Source organism: Stigmatopora nigra, chromosome 20 (genome assembly GCF_051989575.1).
Source record: "Stigmatopora nigra isolate UIUO_SnigA chromosome 20, RoL_Snig_1.1, whole genome shotgun sequence".
NCBI classification, from domain to species: Eukaryota; Metazoa; Chordata; class Actinopteri; order Syngnathiformes; family Syngnathidae; genus Stigmatopora; species Stigmatopora nigra.
In genome coordinates, this window is record NC_135527.1 from 8551244 (window position 1) to 8572912 (window position 21669).

At 42.3% G+C, this 21669-nt stretch overlaps 6 long non-coding RNA genes across 7 annotated transcripts; 4 read left to right on the forward strand and 2 right to left on the reverse strand.

The window, feature by feature from the left end:
* Nucleotides 1-2041: 2041 nt before the first annotated feature.
* On the reverse strand, nt 2042-4338 carry LOC144213664 (uncharacterized). Its single transcript, XR_013330056.1, has 2 exons — nt 4015-4338; nt 2042-2145 (listed from the first exon to the last, which is right to left on the reverse strand). It is a non-coding gene; the product is annotated as an uncharacterized LOC144213664 (long non-coding RNA).
* A 1648-nt stretch (nt 4339-5986) lies between these two features.
* On the forward strand, nt 5987-6469 carry LOC144213734 (uncharacterized). Its single transcript, XR_013330094.1, has 2 exons — nt 5987-6064; nt 6205-6469. It is a non-coding gene; the product is annotated as an uncharacterized LOC144213734 (long non-coding RNA).
* Nucleotides 6470-8003: 1534 nt separating this feature from the next.
* LOC144213621 (uncharacterized) lies at nt 8004-8440 on the forward strand. The gene is made up of 3 exons (XR_013330036.1): nt 8004-8045; nt 8159-8241; nt 8313-8440. It is a non-coding gene; the product is annotated as an uncharacterized LOC144213621 (long non-coding RNA).
* Nucleotides 8441-12464: 4024 nt separating this feature from the next.
* Nucleotides 12465-14761, reverse strand: LOC144213663 (uncharacterized). The gene is made up of 2 exons (XR_013330055.1): nt 14438-14761; nt 12465-12568 (listed from the first exon to the last, which is right to left on the reverse strand). It is a non-coding gene; the product is annotated as an uncharacterized LOC144213663 (long non-coding RNA).
* Nucleotides 14762-16311: 1550 nt separating this feature from the next.
* LOC144213721 (uncharacterized) lies at nt 16312-16794 on the forward strand. The gene is made up of 2 exons (XR_013330088.1): nt 16312-16389; nt 16530-16794. It is a non-coding gene; the product is annotated as an uncharacterized LOC144213721 (long non-coding RNA).
* A 983-nt stretch (nt 16795-17777) lies between these two features.
* On the forward strand, nt 17778-18769 carry LOC144213630 (uncharacterized). Of its 2 annotated transcripts, XR_013330045.1 has the most exons (5): nt 17778-18183; nt 18256-18284; nt 18345-18374; nt 18488-18570; nt 18642-18769. It is a non-coding gene; the product is annotated as an uncharacterized LOC144213630 (long non-coding RNA). The 2 variants fall into 2 exon arrangements; XR_013330044.1 differs by having other exon boundaries at nt 17787-18374.
* Nucleotides 18770-21669: the final 2900 nt, after the last annotated feature.

Consider the following 21669-nt stretch of genomic DNA (forward strand, 5'->3'; position numbering starts at 1 on the left):
TAGCCTACCAATGTTTACATCTAACTGTACATAAGGTGATTTGAGTGCAAAAATAGCATTAGCATCAGTGACCATTCTAGCATTTATATGACATTACAGTCACATAATTAGCCTAGCCATATTTATATGTAACCTGACATACAATGATGCCTGAAAATAGTATTAGCATCTTGGACTGTATGACCTAGAATTACATTATTATTTTGAGCTCTACACGGGTGGTCAAATAAATGTGATTCTAATTCAAGCTATTCGATTACTAGCATGATAAATAAATCTTAAAAAAACATTCTTTTCAATACAAATATACATTGAATGGAGCATTTCCCACCTTTGTTAGCACTTGTGTGGCGCAGGTTGATGGACGTGGAAGCAACTCCATCTTCCGGGCCTCCACTCCTGTAAACAAAATGACATTTTTGGTTAGCACTAATCCAATTGGACTCAGATCGCATGTTTTAAACACAAAACATTGAGGAAAAAGCCATTTTTTTTGCCGACGAGAGACCTCCGAGGCCCCTATAAATGTGGCCTTTTGTGGCACACAAATGGCCTGAAATGGGAGTCTACTGACCAGAAATAGAGGATGTGCACATTGTTAAAAGATGCACATATTATTTTGAGCAACTTTGGACACGTATCAGGTACAATTGGGGGTTTTGGGGGCCAAAGGTCTAAGGAGGTAACCCCTCCACTTAGTCACAATCACTGGAGCGCCTATGAAATCGGTCTACTCAGGCCAACTGACTATGAACACAACACTAAAATCTCACCAAATATGAACAACAATTGGAAAAAGTATACAAGGGGCTCAAAATGGGCAATATGGACTATGGAATATGTTGATGGCGTTGTCCATCAACACGGCACATCATAATCACTTATTTAAGCTTTGAAGGGCAAGAAAAGAGGATGCGCATGCCCATGAAATTTTACATCCATCCCACCCACCCAAGAATATTAGTCAATTAATAGTCAATGTAACAATTTCATCAAATGTCAACATTGTTCAATGCATTATTTTCAGTCAGGCTTGTCCTCATGCTAGATTTTTTAAAAGCAATAAAAAATACACATTCTTTCTTCAAGAGGAAAGGTCAATATTGGAGCCACGTTGTCTGTCATTGATTGGGAAAATAGTTCATTCAATTGTGGAGGTTGGCAAAATGTTTCGATCTGATCTGGGTTTCGAGGATCAAGCTCAACAGAAAACAAGTACACGTTTTACGAGTAGAAATATTCACCAAGAAGCGTTTGTAGTAGACATTTGCAGCATTGCTTACCTTATTCCTGACTTTCCTTGTACAGCCTGCAACGAACGAGTGCACAAAATCAGCCCAAAAAACTCGAAAAAACTCCCTTCTTGCGGACTACTGTTCGTGTAATCTATCAAACGTGACTCGGTTGTATTTACTGTAAATTCCCCCATTTAGATCATGCGATAAAACGCCGAAAAAACAGTTGACAAACAAAAGAACACGCAATGAATTCGTCTCCCACTTCCTGGGTTTCTCTCTGACGTCAGTCCGGGGAACTCCAGGATATAGCGCATGCGTAAATTCCCTCGTGTGGAATGACATCAACGACTTCCGCATTCGAATCATCTTCTTCTTCTTCTTCTTCTTTCAATAAACAGTGCTTTGCAAACAACCGTTGGGATCTTTGCGCCGTCCTGTGGACTAAAAGTGTAATGACGGCCCGTTTCACATAAACGACTTCCGCATTCCAGACATCTTCTTCTTTCAATAAACAGTGCTTTGCAAACAACCGTTGGGATCTTTGCGCCATTCTGTGGACTGGAAGTGTAATGACGGCCCCGTTTAACATGAACGATTTCCGCATTCGAAACATCATTTTGTGTGTTCACAATAAATAGGATTCTGACCAATACTAATACATAGGATTTATGACTTGGAGTAATAAGAAATATAAACTAAATACTTTGGTTATGAATACTAATACGTGGTAGTATGTGTATGTTTTAACTGTGCTAAAAATTAAATAAAAGTAATTGCAGAATAGTAAGCACCATAAGACAAAATGTACACAACATCATTTTATTGTAACACATTAGATGAACATAGTTAAACATGAAGTCTTTCCATAATTCACATATATTGTTGCAGCTCTCTCAATGGTGCTGACCTGATGGAAAAAGAAGAAGGAACTTAGTTGAGTCTTTTTTTTTAATAAATAGGTACCTATGGAATAATATAACAATACATAATGTATATACAAGACATCGGAACATAAGTCCTTTTTAAAATAAAAAAAACAACAAAATATTAATGCTCCACTCATTGTCCTCTCTGACCCTACCCATCCAAACCCAAGGCCACGCCCTCTCCCTGTCATACATTACTGATTTTCATGCTGGGCGTGGCACTGTCCCGCTGTCGTTTCACCTTGGACTTGCCCGCTTCGGCGTCATGGGACGGCGGCGTTTTAGCTTTGAACACCTTGTCGAAGAAGGTAAAGTTGGCCACGTAGCCCCCTGACGCGCTCAGCGACATGACGGGTGGGAACTCGTAGCCCCAGAGGTACTTCGAAAAAAAACGACATAGGTACCTATGTCGTTTTTATGGGAAAAAACGACATAGGTACCTAAGTCGTTTTTATCGAAAAAAAGCGACATAGGTACCTATGTCGTTTTTTTCCATAAAAACGACATAGGTACCTATGTCGTTTTTATGGAAAAAAAAACGAAATAGGTACCTATGTTGTTTTCATGGAAAAAACGACATAGGTACCTATGTCGTTTTTATGGAAAAATACGACATAGGCACCTATGTCGTTTTTATGGAAAAAAACGACATAGGTACCTATGTCGTTTTTATGGAAAAAAAGGACATAGGTACCTATGTCGTATTTTTCCATAAAAACGACATAGGTACCTATGTCGTTTTTTCCATGAAAACAACATAGGTACCTATTTCGTTTTTTTCCATAAAAACGACATAGGTACCTATGTTGTTTTTTTCCATAAAAACGACATATGTCGTTTTTTTCCATAAAAACGACATAGGTACCTATGTCGTCCATAAAAACGACATAGGCACCTATGTCGTTTTTTCCATAAAAACGACATAGGTACCTATGTCGTTTTTTTCGATAAAAACGACATAGGTACCTATGTCGTTTTTTTTCCATAAAAACGACATAGGTACCTACGTCGTTTTTTTCCCATAAAAACGACATTTTAAAACGACATAGGTACCTATGTCGTTTTTTTCCATAAAAACGATGAAGGTACCTATGTCGTTTTTTTTTCCATAAAAACGACATAGGTACCTATGTCGTTTTTTTCCATAAAAACGATGAAGGTACCTACGTCGTTTTTTTTCCGATAAAAACGACATAGGTACCTATGTCGTTTTTATGGAAAAAAACGAAATAGGTACCCATGTTGTTTTCATGGAAAAAACGACATAGGTACCTATGTCGTTTTTTCCCCATAAAAACGACATAGGTACCTAAGTCGCTTTTATGGGAAAAAAACGACATAGGTACCTATGTCATTTTTTTCCATAAAAACGACATAGGTACCTTATGGTTTTCCAAGTGGAGGCCTGGGGGCCAAATCTGGCCCGCCGCATCATTTTGTGCGGTCCGAGAAAGATGTTTTTTAAACAGCACAATGCACCTCTATTGGTGTCAAAGTGGAGGTCCGGGGGCCAAATCTGGCCCGCCGCATCATTTTGTGCGGCCCGAGAAAGTAATCATGGTTTACTTTCTCGGGCCGCACAAAATGATGCGGCGGGCCAGATTTGGCCCCCGGGCCTCCACTTTGACACCAATAGAGGTGCATTGTGCCTTTTAAAATATCCTCATGGTTTACTTTCTCGGACCGCACAAAATGATGCGGGGGGCCAGATTTGGCCCCCGGGCCTCCACTTTGACACCAACAGAGGTGCATTGTGCTGTTTAAAAAACATCTTTCTCGGACCGCACAAAATGATGCGGCGGGCCAGATTTTAACAATGACGCTTATATGAAGCGGATGAGTCCACTCACCTCATCTGGCCATGATTCTGACACGCTTAACAGTCGCACCTTCGTATCTTGTTTCTATTGACCGCATAGTACGCTTAAAAAGACTGCATTTACCTAAAATCATGCGTAGAAGGATTGTTTTGATCGGCAGCTGGTTACCACGACTTCCGCATTGGAGGATCTTCTTCTTTCAATAAGAGCGCTTTGCAAACAACCGTTGCAACTGCGCTGCCCCCGTGTGGACCGGAGATGTAATGACGATACTGGTTCTCATAAACGACCATGAATCGACTTTGTCTTAGTATGTTTTTTAAACGGGGCAATGCACCTCTATTGGTGTCAAAGTGGAGGTCCGGGGGCCAAATCTGGACCGCCACATCATTTTGTGCGGCCCGAGAAAGTAAACCATGAGGATATTTTAAAAGGGACAATTGGTGTCAAAGTGGAGGTCCGGGGGCCAAATCTGGCCCGCCGCATCATTTTGTGCGGTCCGAGAAAGATGTTTTTTAAACATCACAATGCACCTCTATTGGTGTCAAAGTGGAGGTCCGGGGGCCAAATCTGGCCCGCCGTATCATTTTGTGCGGCCCGAGAAAGTAATCATGGTTTACTTTCTCTGGCCGCACAAAATGATGCGGCGGGCCAGATTTGGCCCCCGGGCCTCCACTTTGACACCAACAGAGGTGCATTGTGCGGTTTAAAAAACATCTTTCTCGGACCGCACAAAATGATGCGCCGGGCCAGATTTGGCCCCCGTACCTCCACTTTGACACCAATAGAGGTGCATTGTGCCTTTTAAAATATCCTCATCGTTTACTTTCTCGGACCGCACAAAATGATGCGGCGGGCCAGATTTGGCCCCCGGGCCTCCACTTTGACACCAACAGAGGTGCATTGTGCTGTTTAAAAAACATCTTTCTCGGAACGCACAAAATGATGCGGCGGGCCAGATTTTAACAATGACGCTAATATGAAGCGGATGAGTCCACTCACCTCATCTGGCCATGATTCTGACACGCTTAACAGTCGCACCTTCGTATCTTGTTTCTATTGACCGCATAATACGCTTATAAAGACTACATTTACCTAAAATTATGCGTAGAAGGATTGTTTTGATCGGGTGCTGGTTACCACGACTTCTGCATTGGAGGATCTTCTTCTTTCAATAAGAGCGCTTTGCAAACAACCGTTGCAACTACGCTGCCCTCGTGTGGACCGGAGATGTAATGACGGCACTGGTTCTCATAAACGACCATGAATCGACTATCTGTCTTAGGGTGTTTTTTAAACAGGGCAATGCACCTCTATTGGTGTCAAAGTGGAGGTCCGGGGGCCAAATCTGGACCGCCGCATCATTTTGTGCGGCCCGAGAAAGTAAACCATGAGGATATTTTAAACATCACAATGCACCTCTATTGGTGTCAAAGTGGAGGCCCGGGGGCCAAATCTGGCCCGCCGCATCATTTTGTGCGGTCCGAGAAAGTAAACCATGAGGATATTTTAAAAGGCACAATGCACCTCTATTGGTGTCAAAGTGGTGGTCCGGGGGCCAAATCTGGCCCGCGGCATCATTTTGTGCGGTCCGAGAAAGATGTTTTTTAAACAGCACAATGCACCTCTGTTGGTGTCAAAGTGGAGGCCCGCGGGCCAAATCTGTGCGGCCCGAGAAAGTAAACCATTATTAATTTCTCGGACCGCACAAAATGATGCGGCGGGCCAGATTTGGCCCCCGGACCTCCACTTTGACACCAATAGAGGTGCATTGTGCTGTTTAAAAAACATCTTTCTCGGACCGCACAAAATGATGCGGCGGTCCAGATTTGGCCCCCGGACCTCCACTTTGACACCAATAGAGGTGCATTGCCCTGTTTAAAAAACATCCTAAGACAGAAAGTCGATTCATGGTCGTTTATGAGAACCAGTGCCGTCATTACATCTCCGGTCCACACGAGGGCAGCGTAGTCGCAACGGTTGTTTGCAAATCGCTCTTATTGAAAGAAGAAGATCCTCCAATGCGGAAGTCGTGGTAACCAGCAGCCGATCAAAACAATCCTTCTACGCATGATTTTAGGTAAATGCAGTCTTTTTAAGCGTACTATGCGGTCAATAGAAACAAGATACGAAGGTGCGACTGTTAAGCGTGTCAGAACTGTTCGTTCGGTCGATCGAACACGTTCTCATATCATTGTTCTTTTATCCATGTATTCACAGCCAGGTGCATCTTTAATGCTTGTTCCTCTCTTGGTGCAGACTGGACTTGTTCCTGCAGGCAGACGGCTGATTTCCACTTGCCATGTTATGACCACCAACTTTATTTTGTGTTTATTTCATGACAAAAGCAGACAGACAAGGCACTTGTGTATTTGGTCGAACTTTATTTTCAATGTGCTCCCCAGCATCAGCCTCATCTTGCTTATATAAATGATGTGCAATATTCATCTTGATCCCTCTCCAATAAAGTAACAAACCATAACAATTCTTAATTCCTTGAATTTGTGTTGTGACTGTATGCATGTATGCAGACATGCTATTTTATTCTCCACAAGACATGTTAAACCTAATGCCCTCCTGTGGCGGTTTTTGGGCATTGCACTTGGCAATGCGTCTTTTCCAACCAACTGCGTACTTATGTAGAATACTACCTGGACTCACATATTGTCCTGAATGTGCCTGAATAGACATGTTCTAACTTTCTGCCCTCTTGTGGCGGTTTTCGGGCATTGCAATTTGCAATGACTTTTCCAACCAACCAAGTATGCTGTTTCCTAGTATACATTAATGTGGTATACTTGGACTCCTCTCACATATTGTCCCATGAGTGTGCCTGACTGGACATGTCTTGTTCGGCTGCCATCTTGTGACACTTTTAAGCATTACACTCTGCAATTTCTTTTCCAACCAACTCCTTGTTACCGGTGCATCACTGTAGTATATTGCGCTAAGTGTTTTGGGTATTATTTAGGACTTCTACGGGAGAAATTTCGGCGGAAATCCAGCCAAGGTGGCGAATGGCATAAGTCATTGCCTGCGATGCAGGCGACCCGGGTTCGATTCCCACTCTCAGCTGCATTCACGAATTAAATGCTAGAGTGGCAAAGGTAAGAGTGAGGATCGAACCCGAGTCCAAAGTATTCGCAGTCAGTGTCTTTAACCATTAGACCACCAACGCTTTGCAAATTCAAAAATTGGAAGTCATATTTACCCTTTTTTTTGACAGTCTATCGAATATGAGTGACTAAGACTGGGACATATACACTATGAGATTGTTCTACGTCATCTGCTCATTAGTCTCATGAGTAGAGCATTAGACTTTGGCTTGGGAGACCCGGGTACGAGTCCCGGTCGTTCGCTTTTCAATTTGAAGGACTCATTCAAATTGATTTTTAAACTTTTATTTTTTTAGCGCAATTACGTCACTTCCGAAAAACTATTTAAAGAGGAAGCATTTTCGCAGGCGGTCTCTTTCATTTAATGAATGCTGCGCGTCGCTCCACACTGGAAAGCCAAAGTAAGTACTATTCCCAAGTCTTTTCACTTTTTTTATTTGAGACTAACTTACATTTCTCTTGTTTCAACAGCTCACAAATGTGCAAAAAGAAGCAAGTAAGTACTTAAAATATTCCAAATCAACCTTGAAAATACTTAATGGTCCATTTCTTCCTTCACAGGCTGCAGTTGGTAAGTACTTTGAATATTCCAAAGTCAAGCTCAAAAATACTTAATGGTCTCCTTTCTTCCTTCTCAGGCTGCAGTCGGTAAGTATTCTGCCATATGATCCACTTTACACGAAAAATGACTGTTAACCTTACTTTTTGACTCTCTCCTTTTCTTTTGCAGGTCACTTCCAAGATGTCCGACCCTGCAGGTAAGCACAGGTGAAACGAGCAAACAATTGATTCACGTGCAAATCGAACTGTCTATTAATTCTTCCAGAAGCTGAAAGTGGAGTAACAAAGTTTGAGGTAGGAACGTCCAGATGACTTACCATGTCCAATTTTTACTTCTGTCTTTGATTCTTGCAGTCGGATTTCATCCACGACGTCGTCCAGTAGGTTAGTGCACACTGCAACACAAAATGGTGGACGTGAACACTGTCCAACTTTGACGTCTTTTTACGCCACGCTTCTGAACTATGTTTTACCTTCCACTCTCTTTTGCTGGCTAGTTTCCCCGTGTCCACCGGAGGGCGCTGCAGCTCAAGATGACTGAAGCAGATGTTTTTTTTTAAAGCGTGATTGTACTGCAAAGGTGAGTAAATGTGCACCACTTAGACGGTAAACATGACTGAATTAAATGCTCACCCACTTTCTTGTTTGCAGACTCAGTCCAGTGAAGACGCCAATTTGGAGACCTGCCTTGACCCCGCCCCAACTGCCGCCTGCACCTGTGAGACAACGAGCTGATTATCTTCAATGCTAAATTCTGGAAATAAAATAAAAGGACAAAATGTTTTGCCTCCGTGTGAACTCCTTCGTGACAATTGTCTGGATTGCAATGTAGTTCTTCCACAGTTGAAGTCGTCCAGTTCCTCCACAGTTGAAGTGGTCCAGATGCTGCCCTCCTGCTCAAGAACATGTGACATCGCATCAAATGAAGTTCTTCCACAGCTGAAGTCCACTTCTTTCACAGTTGCTGCCTTCCTGCTCAAGTCAAGTACAAGTGACATCGCATCATTCTAAGGTAAGTCTTATCGTCGTTTGCACAATTCTTTGAATGCACTTGACTTGCTTGTCTGCACTTTTATCTTGCTCTACTGCATTTCTTACTCTACTACACTTCTTACCCTACTACACTTCTTACCCTACTACACTTCTTACCCTACTACACTTTTTAACTTGCTTGTCTGCACTTTTTAACTTGCCCTACTGCACTTAACTAACTTGTTTGCACTCGACTTGCACTTAACTTACTTGGTTTGCACTCGACTTACTTGGTTTGCACTCGACTTGCACTTAACTTACTTGGTTTGCACTCGACTTGCACTTAACTTACTTTTTTTTGTCTTCAGGTCTCCACACTCTGTTCCGATCCGACTCCTACTGGTTTGAAGAAGAACTTCAAGACATCAAACTTTGGACTCTTAACTCTGAAAGAAAAACAAATAAAGTTGAACAAAAAACAAACTCCTTTCTTCTAACATTTTATTATTCAATTTTATTAAAAATTTTATTTTTTAATTTTTTATTTGTTTTTTTTTGGGGTGTGGCTATGCAAATGACTAGCCTGGGATTGGTGGATAACTTAAATTAGGTTCACTGATTGGTTTAGAATAAGGAAGTAATAATTGAGTGCTGCCAGTTGATTGGTTCTCTGGGAGGGGGGTGTCCATTCACTGATTGGTGTAGAATCAGGAAGTGGAAGGTGAGTGCTGCCACCTGATTGGTTCTCTGGGAAGGGGCGTCTATTCACTGATTGGTGTAGAATCAGGAAGTGGGGAGGTGAATACTGCCATCTGATTGGTTCTCTCGGAATGGGTGGGCTTTATTCAGGGGGGGCTGGCTTTGTAGCGGGAGGCGGGGTTTCGGTCCAAAAAACGCCGTTTTTTGGAAAAAAGGGGCGTGTCCGGCCAAATGCCGGGCTGTGATTGGCTGTCCCGGTGGGCGAGGCCAGGGCGGGGCTAAATCCAAATTTGCATAGATTTGCATAGAGGGGAGGTGGCTAAATCCAATTTTTAAGGCTTCTGATTGGATGGCCGAAACGTGACACGACTTGTTGCCGGGAAGATTTTCTGCTTTTCTGAGGCCCCGTTTTCCGAGAGCTCTTTTTGGTGGACGTTTTGTGCCCCAAAAAGACACATTTTGAAGGAAAACATCTATTTTAAACTTAGTAAGGATGCATTTAGCAAGAAAAGACGAAGACTGATTCAATTTCAACAGTATATTGTTCGCAAAAAAGGGCCTTTTTGACATTCTGACGGCATCAGATGCCACTGCAGACGCTGAAACGTAAGACGTCACATACCCAGCCAGGTCACGCCAGGTCACGCCAGGTCACGCCAGTGCCCAGAAGCCATCGGGCTGCAGCGCGGGCCCGTCCGGAGGCGCCGTGTACGTCCAAAACGTCCCCCATCCTGTCAAGAAGACGACAACGAGAGAAGTCAGTGACCATTCTAGCATTCATACCACATTACAGTCACATAATTAGTCTACTGATCATGATAAGTAACCTTACATGAGATGATGCAAGCGCCAAAATAGCATTAGCATCACCAACAAATAAATAGCCTACCAATATGTACATGTAACGATACAGAAGATGATGCGGGCGCAAAAATAGCATTGACATAATGAACAAATAAATAGCATTAGCATCATGAACAAATAATTAGCCTACCAATGTTTACATCTAACGATACAGAAGATGATGCGGGCGCAAAAATAACATTGACATAATGAACAAATAAATAGCATTAGCATCATGAACAAATAATTAGCCTACCAATGTTTACATCTAACTGTACATAAGGTGATTTGAGTGCAAAAATAGCATTAGCATCAGTGACCATTCTAGCATTTATATGACATTACAGTCACATAATTAGCCTAGCCATATTTATATGTAACCTGACATACAATGATGCCTGAAAATAGTATTAGCATCTTGGACTGTATGACCTAGAATTACATTATTATTTTGAGCTCTACACGGGTGGTCAAATAAATGTGATTCTAATTCAAGCTATTCGATTACTAGCATGATAAATAAATCTTAAAAAAACATTCTTTTCAATACAAATATACATTGAATGGAGCATTTCCCACCTTTGTTAGCACTTGTGTGGCGCAGGTTGATGGACGTGGAAGCAACTCCATCTTCCGGGCCTCCACTCCTGTAAACAAAATGACATTTTTGGTTAGCACTAATCCAATTGGACTCAGATCGCATGTTTTAAACACAAAACATTGAGGAAAAAGCCATTTTTTTTGCCGACGAGAGACCTCCGAGGCCCCTATAAATGTGGCCTTTTGTGGCACACAAATGGCCTGAAATGGGAGTCTACTGACCAGAAATAGAGGATGTGCACATTGTTAAAAGATGCACATATTATTTTGAGCAACTTTGGACACGTATCAGGTACAATTGGGGGTTTTGGGGGCCAAAGGTCTAAGGAGGTAACCCCTCCACTTAGTCACAATCACTGGAGCGCCTATGAAATCGGTCTACTCAGGCCAACTGACTATGAACACAACACTAAAATCTCACCAAATATGAACAACAATTGGAAAAAGTATACAAGGGGCTCAAAATGGGCAATATGGACTATGGAATATGTTGATGGCGTTGTCCATCAACACGGCACATCATAATCACTTATTTAAGCTTTGAAGGGCAAGAAAAGAGGATGCGCATGCCCATGAAATTTTACATCCATCCCACCCACCCAAGAATATTAGTCAATTAATAGTCAATGTAACAATTTCATCAAATGTCAACATTGTTCAATGCATTATTTTCAGTCAGGCTTGTCCTCATGCTAGATTTTTTAAAAGCAATAAAAAATACACATTCTTTCTTCAAGAGGAAAGGTCAATATTGGAGCCACGTTGTCTGTCATTGATTGGGAAAATAGTTCATTCAATTGTGGAGGTTGGCAAAATGTTTCGATCTGATCTGGGTTTCGAGGATCAAGCTCAACAGAAAACAAGTACACGTTTTACGAGTAGAAATATTCACCAAGAAGCGTTTGTAGTAGACATTTGCAGCATTGCTTACCTTATTCCTGACTTTCCTTGTACAGCCTGCAACGAACGAGTGCACAAAATCAGCCCAAAAAACTCGAAAAAACTCCCTTCTTGCGGACTACTGTTCGTGTAATCTATCAAACGTGACTCGGTTGTATTTACTGTAAATTCCCCCATTTAGATCATGCGATAAAACGCCGAAAAAACAGTTGACAAACAAAAGAACACGCAATGAATTCGTCTCCCACTTCCTGGGTTTCTCTCTGACGTCAGTCCGGGGAACTCCAGGATATAGCGCATGCGTAAATTCCCTCGTGTGGAATGACATCAACGACTTCCGCATTCGAATCATCTTCTTCTTCTTCTTCTTCTTTCAATAAACAGTGCTTTGCAAACAACCGTTGGGATCTTTGCGCCGTCCTGTGGACTAAAAGTGTAATGACGGCCCGTTTCACATAAACGACTTCCGCATTCCAGACATCTTCTTCTTTCAATAAACAGTGCTTTGCAAACAACCGTTGGGATCTTTGCGCCATTCTGTGGACTGGAAGTGTAATGACGGCCCCGTTTAACATGAACGATTTCCGCATTCGAAACATCATTTTGTGTGTTCACAATAAATAGGATTCTGACCAATACTAATACATAGGATTTATGACTTGGAGTAATAAGAAATATAAACTAAATACTTTGGTTATGAATACTAATACGTGGTAGTATGTGTATGTTTTAACTGTGCTAAAAATTAAATAAAAGTAATTGCAGAATAGTAAGCACCATAAGACAAAATGTACACAACATCATTTTATTGTAACACATTAGATGAACATAGTTAAACATGAAGTCTTTCCATAATTCACATATATTGTTGCAGCTCTCTCAATGGTGCTGACCTGATGGAAAAAGAAGAAGGAACTTAGTTGAGTCTTTTTTTTTAATAAATAGGTACCTATGGAATAATATAACAATACATAATGTATATACAAGACATCGGAACATAAGTCCTTTTTAAAATAAAAAAAACAACAAAATATTAATGCTCCACTCATTGTCCTCTCTGACCCTACCCATCCAAACCCAAGGCCACGCCCTCTCCCTGTCATACATTACTGATTTTCATGCTGGGCGTGGCACTGTCCCGCTGTCGTTTCACCTTGGACTTGCCCGCTTCGGCGTCATGGGACGGCGGCGTTTTAGCTTTGAACACCTTGTCGAAGAAGGTAAAGTTGGCCACGTAGCCCCCTGACGCGCTCAGCGACATGACGGGTGGGAACTCGTAGCCCCAGAGGTACTTCGAAAAAAAACGACATAGGTACCTATGTCGTTTTTATGGGAAAAAACGACATAGGTACCTAAGTCGTTTTTATCGAAAAAAAGCGACATAGGTACCTATGTCGTTTTTTTCCATAAAAACGACATAGGTACCTATGTCGTTTTTATGGAAAAAAAAACGAAATAGGTACCTATGTTGTTTTCATGGAAAAAACGACATAGGTACCTATGTCGTTTTTATGGAAAAATACGACATAGGCACCTATGTCGTTTTTATGGAAAAAAACGACATAGGTACCTATGTCGTTTTTATGGAAAAAAAGGACATAGGTACCTATGTCGTATTTTTCCATAAAAACGACATAGGTACCTATGTCGTTTTTTCCATGAAAACAACATAGGTACCTATTTCGTTTTTTTCCATAAAAACGACATAGGTACCTATGTTGTTTTTTTCCATAAAAACGACATATGTCGTTTTTTTCCATAAAAACGACATAGGTACCTATGTCGTCCATAAAAACGACATAGGCACCTATGTCGTTTTTTCCATAAAAACGACATAGGTACCTATGTCGTTTTTTTCGATAAAAACGACATAGGTACCTATGTCGTTTTTTTTCCATAAAAACGACATAGGTACCTACGTCGTTTTTTTCCCATAAAAACGACATTTTAAAACGACATAGGTACCTATGTCGTTTTTTTCCATAAAAACGATGAAGGTACCTATGTCGTTTTTTTTTCCATAAAAACGACATAGGTACCTATGTCGTTTTTTTCCATAAAAACGATGAAGGTACCTACGTCGTTTTTTTTCCGATAAAAACGACATAGGTACCTATGTCGTTTTTATGGAAAAAAACGAAATAGGTACCCATGTTGTTTTCATGGAAAAAACGACATAGGTACCTATGTCGTTTTTTCCCCATAAAAACGACATAGGTACCTAAGTCGCTTTTATGGGAAAAAAACGACATAGGTACCTATGTCATTTTTTTCCATAAAAACGACATAGGTACCTTATGGTTTTCCAAGTGGAGGCCTGGGGGCCAAATCTGGCCCGCCGCATCATTTTGTGCGGTCCGAGAAAGATGTTTTTTAAACAGCACAATGCACCTCTATTGGTGTCAAAGTGGAGGTCCGGGGGCCAAATCTGGCCCGCCGCATCATTTTGTGCGGCCCGAGAAAGTAATCATGGTTTACTTTCTCGGGCCGCACAAAATGATGCGGCGGGCCAGATTTGGCCCCCGGGCCTCCACTTTGACACCAATAGAGGTGCATTGTGCCTTTTAAAATATCCTCATGGTTTACTTTCTCGGACCGCACAAAATGATGCGGGGGGCCAGATTTGGCCCCCGGGCCTCCACTTTGACACCAACAGAGGTGCATTGTGCTGTTTAAAAAACATCTTTCTCGGACCGCACAAAATGATGCGGCGGGCCAGATTTTAACAATGACGCTTATATGAAGCGGATGAGTCCACTCACCTCATCTGGCCATGATTCTGACACGCTTAACAGTCGCACCTTCGTATCTTGTTTCTATTGACCGCATAGTACGCTTAAAAAGACTGCATTTACCTAAAATCATGCGTAGAAGGATTGTTTTGATCGGCAGCTGGTTACCACGACTTCCGCATTGGAGGATCTTCTTCTTTCAATAAGAGCGCTTTGCAAACAACCGTTGCAACTGCGCTGCCCCCGTGTGGACCGGAGATGTAATGACGATACTGGTTCTCATAAACGACCATGAATCGACTTTGTCTTAGTATGTTTTTTAAACGGGGCAATGCACCTCTATTGGTGTCAAAGTGGAGGTCCGGGGGCCAAATCTGGACCGCCACATCATTTTGTGCGGCCCGAGAAAGTAAACCATGAGGATATTTTAAAAGGGACAATTGGTGTCAAAGTGGAGGTCCGGGGGCCAAATCTGGCCCGCCGCATCATTTTGTGCGGTCCGAGAAAGATGTTTTTTAAACATCACAATGCACCTCTATTGGTGTCAAAGTGGAGGTCCGGGGGCCAAATCTGGCCCGCCGTATCATTTTGTGCGGCCCGAGAAAGTAATCATGGTTTACTTTCTCTGGCCGCACAAAATGATGCGGCGGGCCAGATTTGGCCCCCGGGCCTCCACTTTGACACCAACAGAGGTGCATTGTGCGGTTTAAAAAACATCTTTCTCGGACCGCACAAAATGATGCGCCGGGCCAGATTTGGCCCCCGTACCTCCACTTTGACACCAATAGAGGTGCATTGTGCCTTTTAAAATATCCTCATCGTTTACTTTCTCGGACCGCACAAAATGATGCGGCGGGCCAGATTTGGCCCCCGGGCCTCCACTTTGACACCAACAGAGGTGCATTGTGCTGTTTAAAAAACATCTTTCTCGGAACGCACAAAATGATGCGGCGGGCCAGATTTTAACAATGACGCTAATATGAAGCGGATGAGTCCACTCACCTCATCTGGCCATGATTCTGACACGCTTAACAGTCGCACCTTCGTATCTTGTTTCTATTGACCGCATAATACGCTTATAAAGACTACATTTACCTAAAATTATGCGTAGAAGGATTGTTTTGATCGGGTGCTGGTTACCACGACTTCTGCATTGGAGGATCTTCTTCTTTCAATAAGAGCGCTTTGCAAACAACCGTTGCAACTACGCTGCCCTCGTGTGGACCGGAGATGTAATGACGGCACTGGTTCTCATAAACGACCATGAATCGACTTTCTGTCTTAGGGTGTTTTTTAAACAGGGCAATGCACCTCTATTGGTGTCAAAGTGGAGGTCCGGGGGCCAAATCTGGACCGCCGCATCATTTTGTGCGGCCCGAGAAAGTAAACCATGAGGATATTTTAAACATCACAATGCACCTCTATTGGTGTCAAAGTGGAGGCCCGGGGGCCAAATCTGGCCCGCCGCATCATTTTGTGCGGTCCGAGAAAGTAAACCATGAGGATATTTTAAAAGGCACAATGCACCTCTGTTGGTGTCAAAGTGGAGGCCCGCGGGCCAAATCTGTGCGGCCCGAGAAAGTAAACCATTATTAATTTCTCGGACCGCACAAAATGATGCGGCGGGCCAGATTTGGCCCCCGGACCTCCACTTTGACACCAATAGAGGTGCATTGTGCTGTTTAAAAAACATCTTTCTCGGACCGCACAAAATGATGCGGCGGTCCAGATTTGGCCCCCGGACCTCCACTTTGACACCAATAGAGGTGCATTGCCCTGTTTAAAAAACATCCTAAGACAGAAAGTCGATTCATGGTCGTTTATGAGAACCAGTGCCGTCATTACATCTCCGGTCCACACGAGGGCAGCGTAGTCGCAACGGTTGTTTGCAAATCGCTCTTATTGAAAGAAGAAGATCCTCCAATGCGGAAGTCGTGGTAACCAGCAGCCGATCAAAACAATCCTTCTACGCATGATTTTAGGTAAATGCAGTCTTTTTAAGCGTACTATGCGGTCAATAGAAACAAGATACGAAGGTGCGACTGTTAAGCGTGTCAGAACTGTTCGTTCGGTCGATCGAACACGTTCTCATATCATTGTTCTTTTATCCATGTATTCACAGCCAGGTGCATCTTTAATGCTTGTTCCTCTCTTGGTGCAGACTGGACTTGTTCCTGCAGGCAGACGGCTGATTTCCACTTGCCATGTTATGACCACCAACTTTATTTTGTGTTTATTTCATGACAAAAGCAGACAGACAAGGCACTTGTGTATTTGGTCGAACTTTATTTTCAATGTGCTCCCCAGCATCAGCCTCATCTTGCTTATATAAATGATGTGCAATATTCATCTTGATCCCTCTCCAATAAAGTAACAAACCATAACAATTCTTAATTCCTTGAATTTGTGTTGTGACTGTATGCATGTATGCAGACATGCTATTTTATTCTCCACAAGACATGTTAAACCTAATGCCCTCCTGTGGCGGTTTTTGGGCATTGCACTTGGCAATGCGTCTTTTCCAACCAACTGCGTACTTATGTAGAATACTACCTGGACTCACATATTGTCCTGAATGTGCCTGAATAGACATGTTCTAACTTTCTGCCCTCTTGTGGCGGTTTTCGGGCATTGCAATTTGCAATGACTTTTCCAACCAACCAAGTATGCTGTTTCCTAGTATACATTAATGTGGTATACTTGGACTCCTCTCACATATTGTCCCATGAGTGTGCCTGACTGGACATGTCTTGTTCGGCTGCCATCTTGTGACACTTTTAAGCATTACACTCTGCAATTTCTTTTCCAACCAACTCCTTGTTACCGGTGCATCACTGTAGTATATTGCGCTAAGTGTTTTGGGTATTATTTAGGACTTCTACGGGAGAAATTTCGGCGGAAATCCAGCCAAGGTGGCGAATGGCATAAGTCATTGCCTGCGATGCAGGCGACCCGGGTTCGATTCCCACTCTCAGCTGCATTCACGAATTAAATGCTAGAGAGGCAAAGGTAAGAGTGAGGATCGAACCCGAGTCTAAAGTATTCGCAGTCAGTGTCTTTAACCATTAGACCACCAACGCTTTGCAAATTCAAAAATTGGAAGTCATATTTACCCTTTTTTTTGACAGTCTATCGAATATGAGTGACTAAGACTGGGACATATACACTATGAGATTGTTCTACGTCATCTGCTCATTAGTCTCATGAGTAGAGCATTAGACTTTGGCTTGGGAGACCCGGGTACGAGTCCCGGTCGTTCGCTTTTCAATTTGAAGGACTCATTCAAATTGATTTTTAAACTTTTATTTTTTTAGCGCAATTACGTCACTTCCGAAAAACTATTTAAAGAGGAAGCATTTTCGCAGGCGGTCTCTTTCATTTAATGAATGCTGCGCGTCGCTCCACACTGGAAAGCCAAAGTAAGTACTATTCCCAAGTCTTTTCACTTTTTTTATTTGAGACTAACTTACATTTCTCTTGTTTCAACAGCTCACAAATGTGCAAAAAGAAGCAAGTAAGTACTTAAAATATTCCAAATCAACCTTGAAAATACTTAATGGTCCATTTCTTCCTTCACAGGCTGCAGTTGGTAAGTACTTTGAATATTCCAAAGTCAAGCTCAAAAATACTTAATGGTCTCCTTTCTTCCTTCTCAGGCTGCAGTCGGTAAGTATTCTGCCATATGATCCACTTTACACGAAAAATGACTGTTAACCTTACTTTTTGACTCTCTCCTTTTCTTTTGCAGGTCACTTCCAAGATGTCCGACCCTGCAGGTAAGCACAGGTGAAACGAGCAAACAATTGATTCACGTGCAAATCGAACTGTCTATTAATCTGTTCTTCCAGAAGCTGAAAGTGGAGTAACAAAGTTTGAGGTAGGAACGTCCAGATGACTTACCATGTCCAATTTTTACTTCTGTCTTTGATTCTTGCAGTCGGATTTCATCCACGACGTCGTCCAGTAGGTTAGTGCACACTGCAACACAAAATGGTGGACGTGAACACTGTCCAACTTTGACGTCTTTTTACGCCACGCTTCTGAACTATGTTTTACCTTCCACTCTCTTTTGCTGGCTAGTTTCCCCGTGTCCACCGGAGGGCGCTGCAGCTCAAGATGACTGAAGCAGATGTTTTTTTTTAAAGCGTGATTGTACTGCAAAGGTGAGTAAATGTGCACCACTTAGACGGTAAACATGACTGAATTAAATGCTCACCCACTTTCTTGTTTGCAGACTCAGTCCAGTGAAGACGCCAATTTGGAGACCTGCCTTGACCCCGCCCCAACTGCCGCCTGCACCTGTGAGACAACGAGCTGATTATCTTCAATGCTAAATTCTGGAAATAAAATAAAAGGACAAAATGTTTTGCCTCCGTGTGAACTCCTTCGTGACAATTGTCTGGATTGCAATGTAGTTCTTCCACAGTTGAAGTCGTCCAGTTCCTCCACAGTTGAAGTGGTCCAGATGCTGCCCTCCTGCTCAAGAACATGTGACATCGCATCAAATGAAGTTCTTCCACAGCTGAAGTCCACTTCTTTCACAGTTGCTGCCTTCCTGCTCAAGTCAAGTACAAGTGACATCGCATCATTCTAAGGTAAGTCTTATCGTCGTTTGCACAATTCTTTGAATGCACTTGACTTGCTTGTCTGCACTTTTATCTTGCTCTACTGCATTTCTTACTCTACTACACTTCTTACCCTACTACACTTCTTACCCTACTACACTTCTTACCCTACTACACTTTTTAACTTGCTTGTCTGCACTTTTTAACTTGCCCTACTGCACTTAACTAACTTGTTTGCACTCGACTTGCACTTAACTTACTTGGTTTGCACTCGACTTGCACTTGACTTACTTGGTTTGCACTCGACTTGCACTTAACTTACTTGGTTTGCACTCGACTTGCACTTAACTTACTTTTTTTTGTCTTCAGGTCTCCACACTCTGTTCCGATCCGACTCCTACTGGTTTGAAGAAGAACTTCAAGACATCAAACTTTGGACTCTTAACTCTGAAAGAAAAACAAATAAAGTTGAACAAAAAACAAACTCCTTTCTTCTAACATTTTATTATTCAATTTTATTAAAAATTTTATTTTTTAATTTTTTATTTGTTTTTTTTTGGGGTGTGGCTATGCAAATGACTAGCCTGGGATTGGTGGATAACTTAAATTAGGTTCACTGATTGGTTTAGAATAAGGAAGTAATAATTGAGTGCTGCCAGTTGATTGGTTCTCTGGGAGGGGGGTGTCCATTCACTGATTGGTGTAGAATCAGGAAGTGGAAGGTGAGTGCTGCCACCTGATTGGTTCTCTGGGAAGGGGCGTCTATTCACTGATTGGTGTAGAATCAGGAAGTGGGGAGGTGAATACTGCCATCTGATTGGTTCTCTCGGAATGGGTGGGCTTTATTCAGGGGGGGCTGGCTTTGTAGCGGGAGGCGGGGTTTCGGTCCAAAAAACGCCGTTTTTTGGAAAAAAGGGGCGTGTCCGGCCAAATGCCGGGCTGTGATTGGCTGTCCCGGTGGGCGAGGCCAGGGCGGGGCTAAATCCAAATTTGCATAGATTTGCATAGAGGGGAGGTGGCTAAATCCAATTTTTAAGGCTTCTGATTGGATGGCCGAAACGTGACACGACTTGTTGCCGGGAAGATTTTCTGCTTTTCTGAGGCCCCGTTTTCCGAGAGCTCTTTTTGGTGGACGTTTTGTGCCCCAAAAAGACACATTTTGAAGGAAAACATCTATTTTAAACTTAGTAAGGATGCATTTAGCAAGAAAAGACGAAGACTGATTCAATTTCAACAGTATATTGTTCGCAAAAAAGGGCCTTTTTGACATTCTGACGGCATCAGATGCCACTGCAGACGCTGAAACGTAAGACGTCACATACCCAGCCAGGTCACGCCAGGTCACGCCAGGTCACGCCAGTGCCCAGAAGCCATCGGGCTGCAGCGCGGGCCCGTCCGGAGGCGCCGTGTACGTCCAAAACGTCCCCCATCCTGTCAAGAAGACGACAACGAGAGAAGTCAGTGACCATTCTAGCATTCATACCACATTACAGTCACATAATTAGTCTACTGATCATGATAAGTAACCTTACATGAGATGATGCAAGCGCCAAAATAGCATTAGCATCACCAACAAATAAATAGCCTACCAATATGTACATGTAACGATACAGAAGATGATGCGGGCGCAAAAATAGCATTGACATAATGAACAAATAAATAGCATTAGCATCATGAACAAATAATTAGCCTACCAATGTTTACATCTAACGATACAGAAGATGATGCGGGCGCAAAAATAACATTGACATAATGAACAAATAAATAGCATTAGCATCATGAACAAATAATTAGCCTACCAATGTTTACATCTAACTGTACATAAGGTGATTTGAGTGCAAAAATAGCATTAGCATCAGTGACCATTCTAGCATTTATATGACATTACAGTCACATAATTAGCCTAGCCATATTTATATGTAACCTGACATACAATGATGCCTGAAAATAGTATTAGCATCTTGGACTGTATGACCTAGAATTACATTATTATTTTGAGCTCTACACGGGTGGTCAAATAAATGTGATTCTAATTCAAGCTATTCGATTACTAGCATGATAAATAAATCTTAAAAAAACATTCTTTTCAATACAAATATACATTGAATGGAGCATTTCCCACCTTTGTTAGCACTTGTGTGGCGCAGGTTGATGGACGTGGAAGCAACTCCATCTTCCGGGCCTCCACTCCTGTAAACAAAATGACATTTTTGGTTAGCACTAATCCAATTGGACTCAGATCGCATGTTTTAAACACAAAACATTGAGGAAAAAGCCATTTTTTTTTGCCGACGAGAGACCTCCGAGGCCCCTATAAATGTGGCCTTTTGTGGCACACAAATGGCCTGAAATGGGAGTCTACTGACCAGAAATAGAGGATGTGCACATTGTTAAAAGATGCACATATTATTTTGAGCAACTTTGGACACGTATCAGGTACAATTGGGGGTTTTGGGGGCCAAAGGTCTAAGGAGGTAACCCCTCCACTTAGTCACAATCACTGGAGCGCCTATGAAATCGGTCTACTCAGGCCAACTGACTATGAACACAACACTAAAATCTCACCAAATATGAACAACAATTGGAAAAAGTATACAAGGGGCTCAAAATGGGCAATATGGACACAACGCCATCAACACGGCACATCATAATCACTTATTTAAGCTTTGAAGGGCAAGAAAAGAGGATGCGCATGCC